The sequence below is a fragment of the Anastrepha obliqua genome, chromosome 4, assembly GCF_027943255.1.
Source record: "Anastrepha obliqua isolate idAnaObli1 chromosome 4, idAnaObli1_1.0, whole genome shotgun sequence".
Taxonomy (NCBI): Eukaryota; Metazoa; Arthropoda; class Insecta; order Diptera; family Tephritidae; genus Anastrepha; species Anastrepha obliqua.
In genome coordinates, this window is record NC_072895.1 from 46565015 (window position 1) to 46586089 (window position 21075).

Below are 21075 nucleotides of genomic sequence, written 5' to 3' on the forward strand. Positions count from 1 at the left end.
CTAGAAAATTGTTATGCACGCGATTCAAGAACTCAATTTCTTAAAAAACGAAATTTTTGGTGCCTCGATAGCATGTTAGGAATTTTTTGAAGGACTTCAATATTGTACATATGATACAAAATTTCGAAAATTATTATAAATTTAAAAGCATATGAAGAAGAAGAATCGAAATGAAATTTAAAAATAATTTTGCTCACAACTATTCATTAAAAAAAAATCTGAAATACCTTCTTTTAAATTTAACATCGTCAAATATTTTTATAAAATCACAAAAAGTATAAAAACACTAAATTTGCATTCACTTTCATGTGTTCATACAATTTTTGGTGTATTTAAAAAAATGCCTTCTAGGAGTATGTGAGCACAGCTTGAGAAAAATTTGACTATTTATATATTTTTCATTCCAATTATTTTTTTTTAATAAAAATATAGTTCATTCTATAACAAATCCCATATTAATCTAAGTTTTTATAATAACTTAATTTTTTAATTTTTTAAAATTGAAATAACATTTCATTAAAAAAAAAATAGGCACATACGCGGTTTATTCTAATTTAGTTTTGTGCGAAAAAGGAAAAAGTGAGAAAACATTTTTGTTTCATATTAATATTGATTCAGAGCATTTACCTATGAGATGATATACCTATGAAGTGAAACTTTCAGCTATTAGTCCTTAGATGTTCCTAGGAGTATTTTTAAACCTTCCCAAATGTCTTGTTTTTTTCGTCTGTCATCTGTCAACAATATTCAGTTCATTGTTTGTTACGCTTCATACAACAATGCATTTTTATCGCACTTACTGGTAAAAATGTCGAATTTCGATTTGCGGACATCGTTGAGAACTGAAAAACCACTTGTGAAATGCTGCTCTCCCGGTTCAAAAAGAAGTCTTTTTTGCATCGAATCGTTACGGGTGATGAAAAATGGGTGTATTTCTCCAATCCCAAGCGTAAACGATCGTATGGTCCGTGCGGCCACTAGCCAAAAACAACGGCCAAACCAAATCGCTTCGGTCGCAGGGCAATGCTGTATGTTTTCTGGGATCAGCGTGGTATTAAAACCAGGTGAAACAGTTGACGGTGCACGCTACCAACGACAATTGGCCGATTTGAACAGCGCTATATACCGAAAATACCTAGAATATGCCGATCGGCGTTACAAAGTAATTTTTCTTGATGACAATGCACCTGAACATCGAACAAGTGAGACCCGGGATTTGGTGGAGACGTACGATTGGGAACCGCTGGTGCATGCGGCTTACTCACCAGACTTGCCGCCTTCCGATTATCATTTGTTTGCATCGATGGGCCATGCACTTTCCGAGCAGCGCTTCAATTCTCACGAAGAAGCCAAAAAATGACTCGATGATTGGTTTGCGGCCAAAGACGGCCAATATTTTTGGTGCGGCATCCACAAATTGCCTGAGAGATGAGAAAAATGTGTCGCTAGCGATGGCTATTATTTTGAAGATTAAATTTGTAACCATGTTTTGTTAATAAACGTTTCAAATTGAAAAAAAGTCTCATTCCATAGGCATCTACGTTTTTGAAGCGTATTATCTATCATTTTGCATCATTTTCCGCTTTTGGAATAAATATTTGAATTGATTGAAGAAATCATAACAAATTGAATGCATAAGTTTTTGCTTCGGATAAGTAACATTCAACATTTTGTATATACTCCCAAATATATACAATAATATAAAATCCCTCATCCGCCAACAATGCTAATAACGCTTGGCTAAATGTTTACATTTGAGCAAATGTCAAAAATCTTATGTTTAATTAAGTAAAGTGCAAATGGAAGTACCTTTTTTTCTAATTTATGGATCAGATATTAATTGATTGTAAATTATTTTTTGGAAAATAAAGTTCGACAATTTTCTAGCTTAAGGCCACTATAGCCATGGCTATAAGCTTATTGTATCTTATAGTTATCTGTAAATACAATTTTCAATAAAAAAATTCCTTAAGCAGACATGGGTAAGAGTATTACTTTTAAGCGCATGGTTTGAGTATTTACCTCAGAAGTAGATTACTTTTATCTAAATGTTGCTAGCTGCTTTTTAGTTTTACTTGAATCGACCAGAATATTTTGAAAGCGAAAATAGCGAATTACTGGAATTTCTACCATTTTTGTGATGTGCTTTATCAAATTCAACAAATCGTAAAAAGCATCACTACGCTTCATACTCGTAGAGGAGATAACGCTCTACTGCTTACTAGACGAGTAAATGTATGCATGTATGTGTGCGCCACATATATTTGTTGTACTCTATAAACCAAATACGTATGACGAACTCTCAGCCAACGAGATTAGTTAGCGTTCTGGCTGGTGTGTGATGCGCTCGCAAATGTATGCATGTATGTATGTAGGTACGTCTAAAATCAGACAAGGGGAGAAGACAATCAGCCGCAGCGATTGTCATGTGAAATGGGGCTTTCATCGCGTACGCGGCTAATGATTATAATTTTTTACATTAAGACAAAATTTCATTAAAATAGTGAAAAATGAAACTGAAATGGAAATAGAAATTAAAATGCCAATGCAAATTGCCTTAATTAGAGGGGGTTTGAACGGCCAAGTGAAAATACAGGTCTCAGTAGGAAAAATCAGAAACTGAATAAATTGTAACCTGTCATGTCATTTAATTTGGCGATTCACTTGCGTTCGCCAATTCGACGCGCGCCTACAGTGCGAATTTGTATCATTTAACGACTGAAACGCAAACTAAAAAAAAACAAAAAAAAAAAAAAAAAATCAGCTGCAGAAAGAAATCAAGTTGAGTTAATGAAAAATTAAATAATCTTATGCGTGTATGAGTACGATTGCGCCAATAGTTGAATACGTAGCTGAATCGATGTCGGCGCCTGCCTTTGCGCCCACACGCCTCTCACATACCTTACTCTACTCACTTATAAGGCTATACTTGTTTTTGATATTTGATTTTTGATTTTTATTTTTTGGTTGTTTTCCCCTTTTGCTTTTATGGCACACAAACGCAACTTAAGCTTTAATTTCAGCTGCTAGGCTTGATTTAGCCGTTGCTGTTTCGATAGATTGAGCAGCCGATTGATGATTGTTTCGTTAGGCCAGCGAAGCTGTGGTGAGATTCTTGAGAATTTTGATGTTTGCACAGGCTTGGAAGGAGGGAAGAAGGGGGAGGCTGGATGAGATTGTGTCGACCACTGCTATTACTTCATACCCCTCAAGAGCCATTTATGTACATGCTAGCACACAAACACACATTTGTAACTATGTATGCGTGTATGTGTAAATGTACATTTTTAAGTTTACCACTTGTTTTTTCGCACTTTTTTATTGATGTAGACTGTTTAATGAGTTTCATTAACGACTTTTGTGTGCATCTACAAGTAAAAAATTTCATATTTATTTGCTCTTTTTCAGCTTCGCAATCGTGTGCTTAAGAACATTCTACGCCTACCAAAAAGTTGGCTTTAGTTTTATTTATTTATTTAATTTGGGAAATTTAGGGCGAGCCGCTAATAAAGTTTATGAAGGTCACCGTCGAGTTATTAAAATTGTGTTAGTGAGTGATAGATAGAAATGTGTGTGCCATGATATAATTGAAATACAACATGTCAACAAGGGTAAATTAATCTTTTTTTCGGCAGATGCGCAGTAGTAGGGTATTACCAGTGTAGCTTTATCCTTTAACGACAGCAACATAGAATTATTAGGTGGTATAACAAGTTCGAGAACAAAGACAGATGGGTCTCAACTCGAGTATCTATTCCAATGAAAAGTGTTGCGAATAATTTTTAGCTTATAAATAAAAATTATATCTGAGATAGAGGTCTATACTAACTATAAGTGGTGGTCTGGCACTCCTCAAGTAGCACTAAAGCGCCGTTTTGATACCATTATGAGACTTCCAACAAGCAGATATCTACAGACAGCCAGAGCTGTTGATTTAATGGTGGAGTTTGACTGGATTTAGGTTGGCGCACTGCTCCAGGCTGTCGAAGGAAGGAGCGCCCAGTGACCTTGGCCGTCTAGCTGCTAAACCCGGACATTTACAGAGAAAATGCTCTACAGTCTCTTTCTCTGAAAGGTCCCCACAGCTTCTGCAATGGGAGTTAAATGGTAAACATAGCTTTTCCGGGTGTGTGCCGATCGTCCAGTGACCGGTAAACACAGCTACGAGTTTGGAAATTGAATGGCGCGGAGTCTAAAGGACTTTCTGAGACCTTCGTATATCGTATTCGGGCCAAAGGGTTTTCGCAATAGCCCATGAAGAAATGGAGCTCCATATTTTCTCCCTCTATCAGGGGGATGCCGATGACCGGGTAGGAGGTCTCTGAGTCCAATTCAGTCCCATTCAGTCCCATTCCTGTCAAGATCATCAGCAAATTTCACATATTATTATTATTTAAATTAAATAAGAGATAAATAAATTGTCAAAACTATTCAGTAAGTTTATTATATTAGAGCTCTCAATTTTGTTCGAGCACATTTTCGAATAGCCCACGCAAATGAGCAACGAGTACGCACACACCTGTTTGATGCTTATTACTTAAAAATTTTCGAGCATGAACTCGAGTATATCGAGTTTCTTCCAGTGATTCGAACAATAATTTTGATTATTTTGACTTTTTTGCTGTCATTTTTTTGCAAATTGATTGTATACAATGCTAACGTCGTTAGAAAACTGAAGGAATGCTTACCACTAAAACTTACTATTTGTGTTTAAGCTGCTAAAATTTTTTAACAGCTCGAAAATTTCGTACAAACATTTCAACAGTTGAACAGTGAACGAGTTTCAAGCGAGTATCGAACTACTCGCACTGCTTGATACTCGGGTATCAGGAGCTCTATTCTATATTGGACTTAAACATTTTTTTTTTCAAATACAAACTTTCGACTTAACAGTGATTTTTGTGATTTTGTTGTTTTTACAAAATACACCTAGTTTTTGTTTTCCATTTGAAGATGTCCAGTGGGAGAAAAGCACATATATATAAGAGCACCTGAAAATTTTCGAGAAAACAAAAACAATCTGATTTTGGCAGAACGAATAGACGATGGCCTTTTAGCGGAAAATTAAAAATTTTTTAACAAAGCGCGCTAGTCATTTCTTTCTACTGCTAACCGGCGCCAGTTGGACACACTAAGTGAAGTCAAGTCCTTCTCCAGTTGATCTTTCCAATGCAGAGGAGGCCTTCCTCTTCCTCTGCTACCACCAGCTGGTACCGTATCAAATAATTTCAGAACCGGAGCGTTTGTATCCATTCGGTCGACATGACCCAACCAACGAAGCCGCTGGGTCTCTATTAGCTGCTCTATGTCTATGTCGTCGTAAAACTCATACAGCTCATCGTTCCATCGCCTGCGATACTCATCGTCGTCAACGAACAAAGACCCAAAAACCTTCCGCAGAATCTTTCTCTCCGCATTAGAAGCCATAAATTTATTTGCTAGTAAGTGCAAAGCGCTAAATAGAATTACGGGGGCGGGTGGGCTATTTTCAGGATTTTTTTTACAATAAAAAAAAAAATGAAAAACGATATTTAAGTTTTTTAAGCCTTTTATTTACATACATAACTTATTTTACCTACAAAAATGAAAAAAAAAAATTTTTTTATTTTAAAAATTTTAAAAATGGCGCTGAAAAAATTAGACCTGGACGGTGTTGTCCATTTTGGCTCTTCTATGTTTCTGAAACTCAAATACCAATAAAATGATCAATCAGTATGACTGGAGCTATGTCCCGTAGTAGAATAGAAACAAACAAATTTGACAAATGGCGCAGTTTTGAATTTGACACTTTAAAAATCGGGTTTTTTCAGTTTTTTATCAAAAAAATACGAAATAATTCAAATAATAAAATGGTTCTAATACGGACGATAGCTATTGATGTTGTGAACAACGTATTAAAATTTCAGACAATTCGGTTGAATAGTTTTTTTTGTATTTGGCAACACCAGGCCGAAAAAAGTAGTTTCGAAATAAATGAGTTTAAAGTTTGAGGCAAAGGGAGCGCGCGGACCGCTCTCTACCTACTTAATGGGCTGTAGAAGCTATAATATTTGGAATTTCCGCATAAAAATTTCGAAGTATATTCTTAAGATACTATACTTTCGAAACATTGAAAAAACCAAAAATCGATTTTTTTTAATTTCTAGTCCACCGGGTCCCCTTAAGTTGTTTTGCCAAACGTGCACACAGATACGTACGTAATTAGCACTCTCTGGATTTCTACCAGGAAAAAACGTCTCATAAGAAAAAAAATGCGTTCAGAGGGGGAAAAATGGAGGTTGTATGCTTGTAGGCCAAATGGAAGACGCACAACATAAATTAGAGTAGCAACTCGATCAAAAATTGTCAAGGTTATACGCATAATAGTGCTAATATAATTATTTATAGGTGCGTACACGAAAATGACTAATTGTGTGAGAAATAGTAACAACTACTCACTCTTTCCAAAACAAAAAAAGCTTTGCCTGGTAATACTAAATTTCTTATCAAGTATTTTTTCAACGCGCGCTTATTATCACAATACCACAACACCAAAAACATTACACCACAGTATATAACGCATATTAAAGCACAACCGAGATGAGATAATTTCCATGACATGTTTGAAGTGAGTATGTTGAAAAAAGCGAAAAAAGAAACTATGAAAAAAGTGGGCTATTTTATCATATCATTGAAAGCGTGTTGTTGTAAAAAGTTATGTGATTACTTTACAAATTGTTCATTAAAAACCCAATACCATTTAAAAGCAAATAAAAAAAAACATTTTAAATTATGATTCACGTGATTATGCTGGAAAGTTTTTACGCACATGCAAATAGAAACGTATTCATTTGTACTGGACTACCGAATTTGAAAGAAGTAACGGTATAGTACTTTGTTTTTTCTGTTTGTATATATGCACATAATACTAAAATATTAGGAGACTTCATTTAAAGAAAGAACCCGGATTCGAATGAAGGCTACGAGTATTTTCACATTTGCTAACAGAAGCGAGTTGAACTATTAACATTCGAAAGAGAATCTGGCGTGCAATGGTATTTGACGCTTACGTACTCCTTCTGCAGCAGCGCTAGACTCGTTCTTCAATAGCTAATATGCCTTTGAAATTTTTACATAGGCACCACATGTTGACGAGTTTTGGGTATTTATTTTTAATTTCAATTATTGTTTTATGAATAAATGGCTCATTCTATAACAAATACCATAATAATCCAAGTTTCATACTTTGTACAAGATTTATTAAAATTGGACAAATTTTAATGAGAGTTCGTTAAAAAAAACTGAGTACACAGTTTAATAGCCCATTAAAAATTAGTATAACAAAGTGCAAGTTTAAAGTCGCTCAAAATTTTCGTTGATTTTTGGTAATTTTTTATCCTAACGTCGAGCACATATATGGAGAAAATGCACAATACCGCCAGCAAAAAAAAAACAAAAAAAATCAGCGTAATTTTTAAGCCACTTAAAACTTGCACTTCACTTTCATATTCAATGGGCTATAAAACTGCGTACCTAGAAGTTTTCCAAGAATTTCCAAGAAATTTTCATGCACTTTTTTTTTGTTTTATTTGCACAAAGTTTGCAACTTGACTTTATATGAATCTTGTAGGAGAATGAAACATATTTTTAATATAATAGAAATTATCAAAATTAAAAAAAGAAATAAACAAATTGCAAAAAGTTGTGACTAAAGTCTAGAATTATAATTATTTAAAGCAGTGTATTTATAAGTAGACGTCTAAATTTGCAAATTTTACTTCGTTGCGTATCGCGTAGTGCAGGAGCAGCTAGAACACAAAGAAAGAGAAAGAGTCTCCTGTATGTCGATTATTATTCAATTTGGGCATTTATTTATATGAGGGAAATCAATGTTGGACCACTGGGTGAACCTTAAGCTCAATGAAATTTTTTTGGTAGTGAAAATATGTGTATGTGCTTTCTTCGAATTATACATCCAACCATAAGTCTCAAACTATTGCTGGTCTCGTAAATGAGAAACCGACGATGATTTCTACAAAAGACAACGATTGAGTAAACTTTTTTAACTTACTGTGCATTTTCTCTAGAATATGCATGTTAATTGTTTATGATGAAATAAAAGGATCAAATGTCTTAGGTGAGGTTAAGTTACTCAGGTTGCTTGTATAAGGCAGAACATTCGGTGGTCCCAAGGTTCATTGTGATACCTGCATTTGATTTCCTTTTCCCAACTAAGTTGCTTAAATCACTTAGATCTTTTGTAAGAAGATAACTAGTCCCTCCAGTGAGATATTTTGCAAATCTCTCAGGTCTTCAGAAAAATAAATGCCATCTTACAGAAGTCATTGTGAGGTACACCTGTTCTACTGGCTAGGATGCCAATAGTGCAGTGACCCGTTATAACAACTGTGAGAACGCTGGTACTTGATCCGCTGAATCCAAGCAAGCATTTGCCCTTTTAAGATTCACTTTTGGCCAGAGCGCTTTGGAGACCCTTCAGTTAGTAAGCAGAGACCACCTTCTGTTGGTTTCCGCGATTTCGCTAAAGTCAGTCGCAGTGTACTACAGTTCGCTTAGAGGAATGCTTATGCCCTTTATCACTTGCGCAAGGTCAAGTCCGGAGCCTTTTTTGCACACTCATTCGCTCTTTCTTTTCCTCCACTCCAGAGTGGCCGGGAACCCAACAAAGTGTGGTGTTGTGTTGTTGGATAAGCGATAGCGACCTTTTGTATTCTTTAACACATCTTTGATAGCTGCTTGATTATCAACAAAAATGGTAAGGTTTGTCGGAGGTAAGTTCATTAGTCTTATCGGTTTTCTACCTTATTGTCTCTAGCATAGATCATAGAGCTTAGGAAACGCTACACCGGTTTGAGATCGCCGACTTAGAGAGTTCGCTTAACGCTGATTGCATGAGCCCGCTGATAGTTGGGAGAAACTTCCCTTTTTTATACTTGATTAACACGTACGAAGCCGCAGATAACTATATTAAAAAGTCTTTTTGTCACAGTGTGATTGTTCAATTGTGCTTGACCGGCATCACATTTTGCATATGTATGAAGTTTGCCAATTAGGCTGATTCGATATTAAAATTGAACAGGTGTATATTTGGAACATCCGAATGAAAGGCTTAAGTACAGTGGGCAAAAAGTAAGGTGAATTTATTTGTCAAACTTCGCGGGATTTAAATTTCGCTCTAGTTATTTTTTTCATGAGTTGGCAGCACTGTTAATAACATCTGAGCCAACTTTTGAATGTTATTATCAGTAATATATTTACGCTTGTGTTTACCAAACGACCAAGAGTGCATTTTTCGATTTTTGCAATGTCTGATTTGATTGAGCAGAGAAGTGCCATCAAATTTTGTTTACGGAATGAAATTTCGGCTGCGGAAACGTTTAGCATGTTGCAGAAGGCATTTCGTGATTCGACCATGTCGCAGAAAAATGTTTATAAGTGGTACAAAGACTTCAAAGAGGGTCGAGAACGTGTTGATGACTTGGAGCGCTCCGGACGACCATCGACGTCAACAGATGACCAACACGTCAATAAAGTGAAAGAGTTAGTGCTCAAAAATCATCGGTTGATTGTTAAAGACCTTACTGATATGATCGGAATATCAGAAGGATCTGTGAAAACCATTTTGAAAGACCATTTGGGCCTACGAAAAGTCAAATCTCGTTTGGTACCGAAAACTTTCGATTTCTTGGAATAAAGTCGTCGCGTTGATGTGTGTGAAACAATGCTTTCAGACTATCAGGACAAGCTCAAATGCATCATTACGGGAGATGAGACTTGGATTTACGCTTACGACCCTGAAATAACCGACCAATCAAGCGAATATCGTGCTAAAGGCGAGGCCAGACCGAAAAGAGCACGTCAAAGTCGTTCAAAAATAAAGGTCATGATGATAGTTTTTTTCGATTTTCGTGTTGTGGTGCACTATGAATTCGTTCCACCTGGCCAAACTGTTAATAAGGAATATTATTTGAGCGTTTTGCGTCGTTTACGTGAAGTAATTCGTCTAAAAAGACCAGAATTATGGGCCAACAACTCTTGGTTTTTGCATCACGATAATGCACCGTCTCACACTGCACTCGTTCTTCGTGACCATTTCGCCAAAAATTCCACGCATATCGTTCCGCAACCACCGTATTCGCCTGATTTCGCTCCGTGTGACTTCTGGCTGTTCCCAAAACTCAAGAGACCACTCCGGGGAACGCGTCTCGAGTCGATTGAGGAGATAAAAGCTGAATCGAAGAAGGTGCTGATGGCTATACCGGAAATGGACTATTTGGCATGTTTCGGGGATTGGAAAAATCGTTGGCATAAGTGTATTTTATCGAGAGGGGATTATTTTAAAGGGGATGAAATTGATTTACAAGAATAAATAAAGATTTTTCATTTTACAACCAAATTCACATTACTTTTTGCCCACAGGTATGTACGAGGAATAGGAAATTCGAAGCGCCTCATCGAATGCACGATTTTGGTGACGAATTCACGTCATCTCCGCGATATTTCGCTTCGTACTCTCAAATTGTTCGTAATAAATTTGTATGATTTGTTCGTGGCGTATAATTTGTTATGAGATTTGACATCAGTGAACAGATTTGATGAAAGCCGATGCAGCAAACTGTTACAACAACAACAAAAACATTAAAAGCCGCCACAACAATATGACCGCCACGGCATGTGAGCAACGGCCCGTAACTAATAGAAAACCTTAAACAATGTTGAAGGTAATTAGGTAAGTAATAAGTTAAGTAAATAATTAGCCAACTAAATATACAATTTCATTTCTTTCATAAAGCACCAACGTCGTATGGCGCAAAATGAATAAATTTTGTTTTTGAATCACTTTTTTGTCTGTTTGCATACTGCAGCTGTCTAGTCACAAGTGTCAAATATGATATGATTGAGGTACGACACCATTTGGAAAAACTTTTTGTCTTCCGATAAGGTGATTTTGAGCCACCTTGTACATAAGCCACACCCTACAAAGCTATGGTTCTGAAAAGTTTGTGCTATTTATTTGTATTTATTGCATATTTAGTGATCTTATAGAGAGTTCTAATGACTGCCACTGGCAATTACTGTGTGTTAAAAATATTCCTAATGGAAAGCATGTTCCTATTGCAACCTCTGATGTGGTCTACTTTGCTTAAACGTGAGTCTATAATTGAAGGTTTCTAATGAGTGTGGGCACTTCTTCGGAATTTTCGTTCCTTATCACTAAAAAATATTCAGAGTCACATTATGTAGATGTGTTAGTATTCGTCTTGCGAGATCTGCCTATTTGTAAAAAATGTACTCCGGTATTTCATCGCCCAGCTCACAAAAACGATAGATGCTTGATTTTGCTAATCTTAGTTTCCAGAAATGATATCGAAGCCTAAAGTGTCCGGCAACATATCCAGATGACTTCGTAAAACCTCTCAATCCAGATTTAAGAGCCTACTTGACGCTCCTCTAGCATAGGAAGCATAAATTGTTAGATAACTAAGTAAAAGTGTAGATAGCTAAGTGCATTGCGGAGTGAAGCATTAACGGCACTCTCCTCCGACTCCGCAACTGGTGCATGCTTACCGCGATTGGAAAACATAACCAATATAAAAAATATAGGCATCACCTATTCTAGTAATAATTTGGTATTTACCTTAAACTCCAACGTTGCAGCCAAATTTGGAATTAGAGCTGGTTATAGCAAATGTCGCTCTGTGCACGCCTGAATGGCTCTCCAAATCTTGTGGAAACTATGAGTGAGTAGCGCTGGCGCCTAAACTGCGTGCAGTCTGCGTTCAAAGCGTCACTTTTAAGCAACGATTACAATAACCGAAATATAACAACAATATTATTTCACACTGCAACAACTGGAGTATGAAGAGCACAACAAAGCACGTTACTATTTTGATATATGTATGTATGTACGTCACACCTCACACTTTCGTAATCACGCGCACACTTCAAATGCGCATTATATGGTATTTTACGTCGGTATGTACGTACGTAGTTTCAATTCTCGATTCTGAATTCGTCAATTTTATCTTACGATTAAACCGATTTCATTTCTAACACAATATGCAATGCCACACTACAGCTTGTACTCGATTTGATTTGACAGCGACTTCACGAGCTTCACAACTCATTCAGACGGACAAGCGCATTGAAAGTGCGAGAATTAACAAACAACAAAAAAAAAACTCAACAATGTACGTATGTGCGCATGTATGTATTTTTTTTTATACAATAAATAAAGAAAAGATTTATAAAAATCCAGCTTCTCTGGCTTGGCACCGCTCGCGTTCAATCAACTGTGAACCAACTACGAGTAAATGCGCGCCACTCACACCTTTTCACACACTGCACCACTAATAAACACCATTAGCACCAACAGCTACAACCACAATATACAACAAAAACACCATTGGTACAAAGCGAATTCGTAACACACGAAGTAGACAGCGCAAGAACTTAAGTATGAATGAACACAGAAAGCACAGAAAAGAAAAAAAGCACAAAAAACACAAATAAAAAAGAACACAAGAAAAACGTCTAGCTAACTCGACTGACTTGCAAATCTTTGAGAAATCGTCAGTTGAAAATAAAAAAATGAACAACAGTTGAGTAAAGTGTGAATTGTAAGCTATGTACGCTTGCAATATATCATAATTTACAATAAAACAACTAAGCTAGACCGTCAAATAAGCGCCTCTAACAACCGTCAAGAATGCTAGACACAACGTAACTGATCGCGCACAGCTGCTGCGACAATGGCACAAGCCCCCATTGGCTTATGGTCGTACGAAGCTCTTGAATAAAAAGCTCTAACGAATTCAGATTTGAGACATTGTTTGCTACAATGGGAAGAAATTGATGAAAAAGCGATGCAATTTTTTGATGCATAAAAAGGAGAGGATAATTTATTAGAGAAAAGTTGAAAAAATTAGAAAAATTTAACACAACTATTTGAGAAGAATTAGTAAGTGACTTTAGTGTGTGCAATTTATGAAACAAGTCGACGCATTTGTTTAACCCTCTTGGATTCATATATAATTTCTTAGTTAAAAACACAAATCCTTTTTTTAATTTTTTGTTTTAGAAAATTTCCGTCCTCATAGATTGACAGTGGGTTCAAACTAAAGCCATTGAACAGGTAGTAGGTAGGTAGATAGGTATGTTGGCTGCCCAAATTACAGATTTATACCTATCGTAGGTCCATTGTGATACCACTGGATCTTTTTCCTTACACTATGAGATCCGGCCGCCGTAGCCGAATGGGTTGGTGCGTGACTACCATTCGCAATTCACAGAGAGAACATCGGTTCGAATCTCGATGAAACACCAAAATCAAGAAAAGCATTTTTCTAACAGCGGTCGCCCCGCGGCAGGCAATGGCAAACCTCCGAGTGTATTTCTGCCATGAAAAAGCTCTTCATAAAAATATCTGCCGTTCGGAGTCGGCTTGAAGCTGTAGGCCCCTCCATTTGTGGAACAACATTAAGACGCACACCACAAATAGGAGGAGGAGCTCGGCCAAACACTCAAAAAGGGTGTACGCGCCAATTATAGTAGTAGTAGTATGGGATCCCTTTCAAACCATCCCGTGACTTTTATAAAAGAGCTTAACTTCGTTAGTTTAAGATGCGCTATATCCGCCACATCTGTTAAAAAGCGTTACCAGGCGTGTGAAAACATCTTCTAGCTAATCCTTCACACTCACAAAGGAGGTGTTTAATAGTTTCTTCTTCTTCTGTATTGTAGCAGCTTCTACAATAATCATAGTATGGAACTCCCAGCCTTCTTGCATGGTTACCTATTAGACAATGACCAGTTAATACACCTATCAATGTTCTTGTATTTTCTCTAATGAGTTTTAGCAGTCATTTTGAACGACAACTCGGCCATGCCAATTTGCTGAATTCGCATGTTTTAAGGTTTTGCCATTTCGTATTTATTATTTTAATAGTTTTTCTGTCTATCAGTAATTTACAAGTGGCAATGGGTATAGGTATTAACGTTTTATCCGATTCCATATCAAGGGTTGTACCAATTCCAGCAAGTTCACCTGTTTTGCAATTTCCTGCTACATTCCTGAAACCCAAATAAGGTGTACCTAGTAGTATTGAGCAGGATGGTACCATGTGTAGAAGTCCAAGCAAGTGGGGAAAGTTACTGATCGCCATTCACTTGGAAGTGGCCAGGTCGATTCTCCTGCATATGGTTCAAGCAGCTCACAACGTCTGGGATTAGCCCACGTATCCTCTCGAATGGATACAAACGCTCCGGCTCCGAAAGTATTCGATACGGTATCAGCTGATGATAGCATAGGAAGAGGAAGGGCTCCTTTGCGTTCGAAAAATCAGGTGGAGAAGGACTTGACTTCACTTGGTGTGTGCAACATGCGTCGGTTAGCACGAGAAAGAAACGACTGACGTGCTTGGTTAAACTCGGCCAAAAGCGCGTAAGCGGTTATCGCACCAATTAAGAAGAAGAGAATATTTTTATTAATATTTGTATATTTACTTTTATGTAATTTTTGTTTCGGTCCTAAGTAAATGTACTGTTTGAGTAACTTGTAATATCTCTATTAAATTCAATTGAATCAATTTAGTTTTGCTCGATATGACCACCTCTTGCCTTGACTATGGCCTTGTGACGGTCCAGAAACGAATCACAAGCTGCCCGAATTTGACTTGCAGGTATTTTGGCCCACTCGCGAAACATGGCTTTTTTCAGCGCCTCGAGACTGGTGAATCTTTTAGTTCGGACCTTGTTCTCTTTTGGCCCAAAGAGAATAATCCATTGGACTCGCGTCTGGTGAATTTGAGAGCCATTATGTGAACGAAACGTTGTTTTTACCCATTCTTGGTGAGCTTTGCGAGACGGTACCGAGTCCTGTTGAAACGACCAAGGTCTGCCACCGAAATGTTTGTCTGCCCACGACTTCAAAGCAACTTTCAGAATACTTTCCCGATTCGCATTTACCTTGAAGCCAGACTCGATGAAAACGATTGGAGAGCGCTCATCTGCGATTACACCGGCCCAAACCATTACCTGTGGCGGATGCTGCCTTCTGGCCGCCAATCGATAACTCAAATTCTCGTATCGGTCGGTCAAATAAACTCTATCGTTTTGGGAGTATACGAATTGCTCAATTTGAAAAATTTTCTCGTCAGTTTTCTGATACAATGTTCGGAAATTGACTGCTTTCGGCCAAGCGAAGGAACTCCTTCGCTCTCTCAAGTCTGACTTGTTGCTGCTTTGGTGTGAGATCATGCGTCTTTTGGATCTTGTAAGACTTGACTTTGAGATTGTTTTTCAGTATACGGCGGATGCTATGTCCAGATATTATCATATAATATTTGCAGTTTTTTTGCCATTTGATTGGCATTTCGCGTTGGGGATTTCGCGTTGCGCGGATTTACGTTTAAAATCCATTACTGATTTTCTTTCTTTGTATTCACTGTCGGCAAAATGCTTCCACGCGCTTGTAAACAATACTCTGGTATATCATTTAGCCACTAACAGACAGCTAATGCTCGTGCATCAGCTGCGTGAGCGGTCTGAAGTTGGTTACACTTCGAGCGCCTGACCCTGTAGTATTTTTTTCATATTCATACTCTGTCACAGTCTTATTTGTAAAAATCGTTCTTTTCATTCGCTGTTTGCTACTATAATTAGGTTAGGCTGTTGCGGCCCAACTGCATTGTATTCCACAGGAATGTACTCCGCGTTCTTTACCTACCAAAATCAAACAACCAAAAATCATCAAAAAATTATTCGATTCAGCTTGTCGAAAGCAAAACCTCTGTAAGCTATTTCTATTCAAAAAATTTCATACGATTTTACTTAAACACGTGCATTTAACCATCGGTTAGACAAATGAGTCTGCACAAGCGCTTTTTGATTTAACTTCTAAATAAAGTACGCATACTTTGAATTTCTGAAATTTTGTTGATTGCGTTCCCATTCAAAATGTATATGGGTCTAACCGCTTCGTTAGGTGGAAATGTGACTACTATAACAACTGGCAAACAGAGGGTTAATAATATCCAAATATCATTTTCTCATTTCATTTTACTGAAACATGAAACAGTTATTTATTGATATCCAATTATGTTGTTATTGCTATTTATCCGCCTACTTCACTGCACTTTAGCCTTTCACAAAACACTGTTACAATGGCACCACCTAACACCACTTCACCAGTGCTACTGGTTTGCTATCTAAAGTCAGGCTGCTATCAGTTCAATCTGTGCCCGCTGAAGGTTAGACCTGGCGAGGCGTTAGGCGAGACACGGCTGGTCTGGCGCGAGTATCGCTCTCTGGAATGAGAGCACAGATGCATTGATCAGTGCGCGCACAAATCGCCAGCGGCATGTCGGAGTTAACACGACTTTACTGTGCTCGTACATGAACAGACGCACACACACATACATATGTGACATACATACATATGCATATCGCTTTTCGCTGTGTGCTTTGTATTACCTACCAAAGGTACTAAACACACCTACTAATGTACCTATGTTTGTAGTTATTGTTGCTGTTTCCCAACTTGTTTTGCCAACCAACTTTCTGCTTCGTTTGTTGCTTTGGATAGTATTCTATTTAATTTCGTTTCATTTTGTGATGTGATATTGAAGCGTGGAGCAGAGTAGAGCAGCTGTCTTTGTTGTTTTTGTTCTGTTTTTTTGTTCGTTATGCGGTTTACATGTGCTCTTCTGATGTTGTTGTATTGTGTTGATAATATTTTTTATTTTCATTTTTTTTGCTACAGCCAACATCAGTTTCAGTTGGCCGATAACAGCTGTTTCCAATCGCTTGCTTCTTACTCATATTTATTCCTCTTTATATATTTTTTATTTTCATTTCGCTCTTCGATTTCGTTTTCGTGTTTTTTTTTGTTTGTTTGCACACCAGTGTCATCTGCTCGAATTTACGCGATCAATTAGGCCTCACCTTTGTACCCTCTCAATCGGTTTACCCCATTATCATTTACGGCTAATATTTATGTACGAGTATTTATATTTATGTTCATTTTTCTCGCTGAGGGATTCAGGTTACGGCTTCGCACAACAACTCGTCTTCAGCTTCTGGCATATTAACCGAAATCTGACTCTGAGTCACCAATTCAGGAAAGATGTATTAAGTACCACACGTATGTATGTACCTGTGTGTATGCACATAAATGGGTGTGTGTATTCTATATATATACATATGTATGTATGCACATGGATTACAATGAACCTTTGCATAAAACTCAACCTCTTTGTTGCATACATTTTTTAGACTACGTCAAGAGTTCAATTGCCTTTTGCCGTTTTGTTGTTTTGCCAGCTATTTCAGCGGTTAATCGCCGCAAGCTGGTTTCGGCAAGCACATAAAAACATAATATCATTTATGCGAGTGCACATACATAAGCATGCAAGTTTGTCGCCAAACGAGTAAGCCGGCCGGTGCTTCCAGTTCCTTGGAATGCGGGTAGCAGCTGTTTCTCAAAATCACAATTTGCTTTGAATGGTTTTCAGCAAAATTTCTGCATACAAACAGCTGCGCGCCAATTAAGTTGGCAGCGCTATCCAAGCAGAGAGAGCAAATACATAATTGGGATGGCCCAGTAGAGATCTACGAAATAAAAGTTTTCTTTATAATCTTTGCTTTATTTTATAGCCAGTGCAAAGAATTTAGAAGAGAAGAACTTACAGTCCCAGGTTAGTCTATACAAGGCGATAGCTGATTGTTTTTTTTTCTTACGATTTTGAGGTTTTAATGACAAGTGAACTTTTTTTGTTTGCTTGTTTGAATTTCACTTATTTTTTTATTGATCGTTATTAGCAATTGAATACAATGAACTAGAAACTAAGCTTAGGTTATTTAAAATTATTGCTTTGGAAGAAAGAAATAGAAATAGAAATAGTAACACTGACTTATTAAATACAGCTAAAGTTGTATTTAAAAGCGCATTAGGATTTACCTTTCGAAATGAATAAGTTGTCTACATGACGCAGACTGTGAGAAGAAAAATTAAAGCTTACTGTGTTCAATAGCGCTAGATGGTCACTATGTCCTCGTAAAATATTAGCCACCAAAGATCCAAACGAAAATACACTTTTGCTCTTCTGACCTACACTTTAGGTTTACGATCAGGCATTTCGTGCTACAAGGTGGCGCAATAGTAACCTTCCGATGTTTTTTGGCTGTAATTTAAAAAAAAATGAAAAACTTTAATTGTTTTTGTGGACTATTTTTATTTGGCCTTTTAATTTTTTTTACATCAAGTCGAAAATATGATGTCATGTAAATGGCCGCCGCCACAGTTGATTGCCATTTGAGCCCTTTTTATGGCATTTTCCATCACTTTGGCCAAAACTTCCGGCGATAGGTCCTCACATTCTTGACGGATATTGTCTTTAAGAGCTGCAAGAGTCTGAAGCTTGTTGACACAAACCCGCGACTTCAAAAAGTCCCACAAAAAGAAGTCTGGAGCGGTCAAATCAGGCGATCTTGCTGGCCAGTGCAAATCGCCAAAAAGGGAGATTTGGCGCCCGGGAAATGCATCCTTCAGCATATCGGTTGTGGCAGGTGCAGTGTGTGTCGTTGCACCGTCCTGTTGGAACCACATGTTTTCCAATCCCAATTCATCAAGTTGTGGCAAAAAGAACTCGTTGATCATTGCTCTGTAGCACTCACCATTCACAGTAACCGTTTGGCCCGCGACGTCTTCGAAGAAAAAAGGTCCGATGACTCCTCCAGCGAAAACAGCACACCATACAGTGACTTTGAGCGGGTGTAATGGCTCTTCGTGGATTACACGTGGATTTTCAGTGCCCCAGAGATGGAAATGGGCCTCATCACTCATGATTATTTTTGATGAAAAATCATCTTCCTCTTGGTGGTGATTAAGGATGGCTTGAGCGTATGTTAGACGCGATTGGCGGTCAGCAGCTAACAGCTGCTGCACCGTCTGGACTTTGTACCGAAATTCGCTGTAAAGACCGTCGACTGATACCCATTTGCGTGGCACGTCGTCTGATCGATGTCGACGGCGCTTCCATGACATCCTCGGCTACAGCAGTTATATTCTCTGCAGAACGGCTACTCCGGGGTCTGCCACGCCTGGCAGCATCTCGTGTTGTGCCAGTCTCTTCTAGGCGAGCGGCTAAATGTCGCAGTGTTTCACCAGTAGGCGTTGGACGGCGAGGAAATCTGCGACGAAATTCACGTTGTTCCAAAGTCACCGACCGCTTATTGGTCAAATAAATAGTCAGCAATATTCCGCGTTCTGGAGCAGTGTAGCGTAACATTGTTTATTAACGTGTATTTCGCATGTGTTTACTACACAAATGTCAAAACAGAACTGACATTAGGGGCCAATCGCAAAATTTATAGCATTTTCTGATAGGAGGATTACCTTAGCGCCACCTGTTATATTAGGCAATAGATACTTTGAATTTTAAATCCTACAGAGAAAAGCTTGAAAATGATTTTTGAAGACGTTCAATTTTACATATAATATTTAAGTGGGTAACCTGGAATGGTCTCTATTTAAAAGGGACGATGCTATGTGCAGATATATATAATTTTGATCTAATCAAAGTTGTATTGTTGTTGTTGTTGTTGTAGCAGCATAAACATTACCTATACGTACATACGAGGAATGCTGCTGGAGTGACAGTCCGTGGACGGATATAAATCCGGGTCGTTTCGATAACGTAGAACCGACTGTCGTGGAAACGAGAGGTTAAGGCGCTGACGGGACAACCTCAATCAAAGTTTCATAATACCTTTGGTTTTTCTCCGCCGATGGCTGATTCCTCCCTTTAGCTCTCGCTCCTGAATTTCCAGTGTTGCTTTAAAATTGAATTTAATCGAAAGTAACCTCGACTAACGGCGTTTTAGCATAGCTAACGTTTTAACTGTTCGTCCAGGAAATGGGTTTACGGCCTTAATATTGCAACGGCCAAGCACGTTTGGCAAAACGTTTGCGTCAGCCTAAATACAAGTGGCATATTCTAAAGGCAATTTAACGAATGCCGGATAAGGTATAAGAATCAGTGAGGTATGAGTAATTAAGACGAAAAAACGCAAGCGAAAACTTTATAATGATTTTGAGACTATGTAGTTAATATGAGTGAAAAAAGTGAGACCCCACATCAAGAAACACTCCTAGGTATTTAATTGCCTCTTTGCCTCTCCTAATCTCCGCTGCCATAGCCGCATGGCTTGGAGCGGACTACCATACGGTAGTACAAGGTTTGAAACCTCGAGCATGAAACATGAAATGATAGAAAATGTGTTTGTTTGCTTTTTTGTTCTAAATGCGGTCACCCGCAGGCAATGCTAAACTTCTGAGTGTAGTTCTGCCCTGAAAAAGGTCCTCATAAAAAACTATCTGCCGTTTGGAGCCGGTAGTTGAATTCTTTGTTGAAGAAGGAATATGAAAACGTTGGCTAAATTCAAATATAGGCGATTTGTCACATACCAAAGCTTAAGATTATCTAGATCCGACTGAGATCCACGGCACGTTTTATTAATGAAAAATTTATATTCTATTCTATTATACTCACAATTGTTAATAAAACTAAAAAATATCATTTTAATGCGAATAAACCAAATTCCAATCACAATGAAGAAAATACAAACATTTAGTCACATGGAAATATTAAAAAAAAAAAATTTGACTTCGATTCGTCGCTTGTTTTAAGCAATTTTTTCTTAATTGCTTGCACTGTGGGTTAGGTTAGGTTGAAGCGATTGTCTGCTGTGAGATACACTTCGGGCATAGCCCATTATGATGCCGTGTAGCAATTTTGTCCTTATCTCTGCTAAAACCAGTGTGTACTTTTCAAACATTTTAGAAGATCCGTGATTTCCACTGCACTGAGTTCTTCCAATTCATTAAAGAATTGTCTACCTAAAATGGTAAATCTACGTCTATGTAGATAGATCAGAACAATGGCACAGAAGTTGCGAAATCGTGTCTTGCTCATCTAGGCAACTTTTGCAGAAATCAAATGTTTGCCAGCCCATCCTCTGGGTGTGCCTGTGGGAGTTAAGTATCGATGGATATATGGTAGAGAAGTGCTGCCG

At 37.8% G+C, this 21075-nt stretch overlaps 1 protein-coding gene across 4 annotated transcripts in view; it reads right to left on the minus strand.

The window, feature by feature from the left end:
- LOC129243487 (high affinity cAMP-specific and IBMX-insensitive 3',5'-cyclic phosphodiesterase 8) overlaps positions 1 to 21075 on the minus strand; it is a 421728-nt gene that overhangs the window by 162340 nt on the left and 238313 nt on the right. Inside the window, exons 1-2 of one of the 4 annotated variants that reach the window (XM_054880539.1) lie at positions 12553 to 12710; positions 11639 to 11852 (exon numbers count right to left, since the gene is read on the minus strand). The exons of 2 other annotated variants lie outside the window; for them this stretch is intronic. The gene's annotated coding sequence lies outside the window, so the exon portion shown is untranslated. Of the gene's footprint in view, positions 1 to 11638; positions 12711 to 21075 lie in introns of those variants that run through there. One more of the 4 variants, XM_054880538.1, reaches the window with a different exon arrangement.